This window comes from Apium graveolens, chromosome 10, assembly GCF_009905375.1.
Source record: "Apium graveolens cultivar Ventura chromosome 10, ASM990537v1, whole genome shotgun sequence".
NCBI classification, from domain to species: Eukaryota; Viridiplantae; Streptophyta; class Magnoliopsida; order Apiales; family Apiaceae; genus Apium; species Apium graveolens.
Genome location: NC_133656.1, coordinates 119,479,571 through 119,485,570, shown reverse-complemented (window position 1 = coordinate 119,485,570; position 6,000 = coordinate 119,479,571).

Here is a 6,000-nt window from a genome sequence, read left to right as displayed (position 1 = left end):
AACAAAACAAGTCTTTTATTAATATCAATGAAATCAAAATAGATTACATAAAAGTTATTCCTAAATCCTAATACATGATTGCACTTAGGACATATTCCTTTCAATCTCCCACTTGTACTAAAGCCAATCACTCTGGTATCTAATACCCATCTTGACGATCAAAGTGACTTTCATAAAGTAGCTTTGTGTGTGGGTCTGCTATGTTGTTATGTGTGTCAACTCTATTTCAATACAATACAAGAAATGTTATCGCGCTCCCACTAACCCTTTTGTAGACGCATGGTTCATCCACGTTTTTGATAAAATCAAACTCTTTGATTGTCTCATCAAAACGGATGTTCCATCTACGAGAAGCTTGCTTTAAACCACATATGGTTCGCAGCAGCTTACACACTAGGTTTTCATTTCCCTTGGAAAGAAAACCATCTGGCTATTTTCCAGATCTCATAGTCGTAGTAAGTAGCATTCGCAAGCAAAATCCGAACTGATTATAACAGGGCTACAGGTAAAAGGCTTCATCAAAGTCAATCCATTGCCTTTGTTTGAATTCTTTTGCCACAAGCCTGGCCTTATATCTGCTATAATCTATCTTTTGTATACCGTATACATAGATTCCATTCTGGATTTCATGGCACTATGCCATTTCTCTGAGTCAACACTACTCATAGCCTCATTATAGGTCACAGGGTCGTCATCATCAAATGATTGACAACTCATTGTCATTCTCAATGACAAGGCCATATTACCTCTCAGGTTGGCAAGACACTCTCCCTGATCTATGAATGGGCTGTTCCACAAAAGGTTGTTCAGTCAGAACAGGTGTTTCCACTTGATTCGTAGTAGTTTGTGCTTCTTGAACTTCATCAAGTTCAATTTTGCTCCCACTGTTTCCTTCAAGGATAAACTCTTTTTCCAAGAAGGTAGCATGTCTGGAGACAAACACCCGATGATCGGTGTAAAAGTAATACCCTAAAGTCTCTTTAGGATATCCCACAAAACTACATTTTACGGATCGATATTCCAGCTTATCTGGGTCAACTTTCTTGACATAAGCTGGACATCCCCAAATCTTAACGTGTTTAAGACTCGGTTTCCTTTCTTTTCATATCTCATACGAAGTTTGAGGAACAGATTTTGGAAATCACCTTATTCAGTAAATATGCTGAGGTTTCCAATGCATAACCCCATAGGAATACTGGAAGATTTGCATAGCTCATCATGGACCGAACTATGTCTAACAAAGTTCAATTTCTCCTTTCAGATACCAATCTGGAGGAGTCCACTGGGAGACTATACCATTTACTTTGAGATAATCTAGAAACACTTCATTAAAGTATTCACCACCTCGATCTGATCAAAGAGTTATAATACTATGTTTGGTTGTTTCTCCACTTCATACTTATACTCTTTGAACTTTTCAAAGGCCTCAGACTTGTGTTTCATCAAACACATATCTGAATCCAGATCTATCATCTATGAAAGTAATGAAGTATGAAAATCCACCCATGGCTTGCTTAGACATTGGTCCACATACATCTGTGTGTACCATTCCTAGCAAATTTGCAGCCCTCTCTCCATGTCTACTAAATGGAGACTGCAATGCCACTATAAAGTGAGATTTTCATCATCCCTTTTCTTTTATTAGTTTGTTCAATCTGAATTAAATTATGTCACATATATACAGACCATTATTTAAAGTACCACGTCCATAAAGAATATTATCTCTAAGAATAGAACATTCATTATTCTCAATAATAAATGAAAATCCATCCAAGTCTAACATGTGAATAATATTCCTCACAATCGAGGGAACAAAATAACAATTATTTCAAACAATAGTCTTGCTCGTAGGCCTATGTAAATGAAATGATTCTACATCTTCAGTAGCAACTCTTGCTTCATTTCCTATCAGTAGAATCACCTCCTCTTCCTCAAGAGTTCTACTTCTCCTTGGTCCCTGCAACAAAATGCAGATATGAGAACCACAGGCGGTATCTAATACCAGAGTAGAATTGACATATTCACTTCTATCATGAACATACCTGAATCAGAAGCGGTAGTCTCACTACCCTTCTTCTTCTTCAATTCTGCAAGGTAAACCTTGCAGTTCCTCTTCCAGTGCCCCACCTTGTTACAGTGAAAGCAAACAACTTTGCTCTTGGGGTCTTCAGCTTTTGGTGGAACCGGCATTTTCTCACCTACTTTCTTCTTCTTGGAAGAGTTCCTTTTCATTTTCTTAGGATTGGAACCTTCACCAATTAGAAGAACAGAACTCTTCTTAGGGGGGAAATTCGATTCCGCAGTCTTCAACATGTTGTGGAGTTCAGGCAGGCTGACATCCAACTTATTCATGTGAAAGTTCACAACAAACTGCGAGAACGAACTCGGAAGCGATTGCAAGACCAAGTCTTGGCTCAGCTCCCCATCCATGGCAAAACCAAGTTGTCCAAGACGTTCAATCAAATTGATCATCTTAAGTACATGGTCATTCACAGATGATCCCTCAGACATCCTACAACCGAACAGCTCCTTCAATATCTCATATCGAGCTGTCCTCCCCACCACATCATACAACTCTTGTAGATGCATGAGGATAGTGTGAGCATCCATATGTTCATGTTGCTTTTGTAGCTCAATGTTCATGGAAGCTAGCATGATGCATTGAGCAACATTTGCATCATCTATCCACCTACGATACACAACATGTTCATCATTATGTGCATCACTAGCAGGTTCAGTAGGCTTAGGTGAGTCAATCACGTATTCCAGCTTCTCAATCCTGAGAACAATTCTCAAGTTTCGAAGCCAGTCAGCATAATTAGGACCAGTCAATTTGTGAGCATCCAGTATGCTCCTAAGTGATAGTGCAGAAGACATAACGTACAAAGTAAATCTGTAAATGATAAACACATAACAACACTTAGCAAATATTCGATTTCATTTCAAAACACTATATGAATCGGGTCTTTATTCATAAGTGGCTCCCACTAGTTTTCCTAATTTATTCAACCCCCTACATGAAAAATTAAGCATTCATAATGCTAGTGGGAATAGGGATCCTACATTCCATTACACAGCCCCGGCTGTGGCACGAAACGCCATGTAATGTTCAATAGGCAGACAATTCTTGTCAATTACATCTAATGTTATTCCCTAATCAAACTTTAGCCTCTTGAATAATTGAGTCACGGTTGTGGCACGACAAACTCAATATTCTAAGTCAAGTCTAACCTAACATTCCGTACAATTGAATCAGTCCCCAAAGGCCCACGGCTGTGGCACGTAACGACCTTTAGATTCTTATTCAATGTACACATCTCTATGTAATAGACAAGTATTTCTTATTTCGAAATCAAAGTCCTCGGCTGTGGCACGAAATGACAATGATTCAAAAATAAGAATTACTTTCTACCATGTTGGAAGGCTATGACCGACACAAGCCCGTTGTGTCATTGGCCAATTACTACTTGATATTATTTAATTTTAGAGGGATTATATTACGTTACAATCATAATCATATTATAAAGAGATTCTTCCTTTTAAATTAAATATTTCAAATCAATAATCAATAATCAGATGATTCCCAGATCGGGTGGAGCATTGTCAAGAGGCGTCACTTAATAACCCTTTCTTACAGATAGAAATCTGTTGTTGACAGAATCATCCTTTCTCTCATATCGAAAATTCATATTCAATTACGTGTTTCACAAACACAAGAATCTCATGATTGTATTCATAATATTGTTATGAAGGTTATGAAACAATTTCACTATACTAGGTTGTCTAACAAACGCCTTATGTTTATTTAAGGTCACCTAAATCTATCATCGCATGATAAACTAAGCATATATCACATATATCAACATGAATAAACATCAAGGTAGGCATGTTACATCATCTAGCACATTAGTCTAAGCATTATACATCTCTATGTATCACATGAAGCATTTAAAATCAATTAAAACAATCAAAAACAGCTTTAAAACACTTCATGGAAATATAAACAGTTCAAAACTTTTATATAAACTAAAATTGATCACTCCATTAGATCCGTCTCGGAAAAACGAATCCAACGGTATATTGCACGCCCAAAACGGAGTTACGAAACTCCCAGAAAATCAATTTTAAAATCAACAGAGGGCTGTAACGCATTACAGGAACGCGTTACAAGGCCTGTAACGCACTCCGGTGATGCGTTATACCCCTTTTAAGCCATTAAACGGTGTAACGCATTCCATGAATGCGCCACAGGTGTGTAACGCATTCCCGGAATGCGTTACACCCCTATATTTTATTTTATTTTTTAATTTCTGCAGCCGCCTGACAGATTCCTTCTCGGTTAACGTGCCTGACATCTGTGCTTCTCTTTCTTCCGTGCAGCAGCAAACAACCACAGGAGATGTACAGCAGCAGAAGTATACAAACATATATATATATACTATATACACATATATTTATTTATTTATTTACGAATTTTAATTACAAGAACTTCAAAAATTCATAATAAAAAATCTATACATCATAAAATTATGAAAAAAATACCCAGACGATCTACAACACTAGTAGAACCCAGATCAACATTCAAAATTATTCTGAGAAACGATTTCTCATCAGACAAAATTAATCCATGATATAACTTGTAAAAATCATAATTAATTCATACAAGCACATAAAATTCTGAAATTTTTACCACAGATCTATATGCATACAACCTATGCTCTGATACCATTGTTGGATTTTTAACGCAGCGGGGCGTGGCAAAACACTTTTACACATACAAAATCCAAATAAAAGCATACAGATCATGAATAAAAATTCGAGGGATCGAATCTAACCTTTTAAAATAATTCGGAGACAACGATCAGAGATCCTTAGCAGTTGCTCCTCAAGTGTGAAGCACTCCACCGGTATCCACCAAGAAAACGATGTTAAGGAGGAGGAAGGAGGTGGAGAGAATTGGGTTTTCCAAACTTTTTGGGTTTTCGGGTTTGATGTGGGTTAGAATAAAATAGGGTCCATAATAGTGTATTTATAGGCAAAATTTTCAGCTGAAATTTTCCCATAAATATTATTATTATTATCCCATTTATTATTCTCATTAATAATTAAAACACCTTTTAATCATTAATCCTTTTTCTAAACACTTTAGAAATAATTCTCTCTCTTGATTTAATTTCCAAAAATTAAATCCTTTAATTAATAATATTAAGAACTTTTCTTAATTAATTTATAATCAATTAAATCTCATTTAATTAATTATTAAATTTGCCAATTAATTATTTATTTCATAAATAAATAATTATTAGCCATTATTAATTAATTCCTCCACCATTAAATCATTCTCTTTTTATGGTGTGACCCTGTAGGTTCAATATTAAGCCGGTAGTAGAAATAAATAATAATAAAACTATTTTATCATTATTTATATAAATTCTCTAATTTATTAAATATGATTAATTAATTAATCACATTTATTCTACATCGTGAGTGATGCTTCTCAACATATCGCGACTATCCGGATAATATGAATTCACTGCTTAGAATACCAAGAACCTGTCAGTGAATAGTTACCGTACAATAAACTCCTTCTACCCTACAATGTCCCGATTAAATACAAGGCATGGATCTCGTGTCAAGCCTATCTAATTCAATCACTTGCTTACCATTTACTATGCGTAGTTCTATGCAAATTAGAAACTCCTTTCTAATTTCATTCACTCTGGCCAGAGATTCCTGAACTAGCATAAGTGGATCAGCCTTGAACATTCGCTTCCTTCACTGGAAGGGGTAGATCCTTTATTGATCATACACTATCTTCGTGTACAAATTCCTATACCCAGAAGAGCCCTAATAATTGTCCCTGGAGACTAAGAACTAAACCAAAGCATAGTTCAGTGTACACAAGATGACTATGATGACCTCAAGTCTAAGGATACTTGTACAACTATCACTAAGCGAACAATTGTTGACACGTGAATGAACTCCATCAGTTGTTCAGAT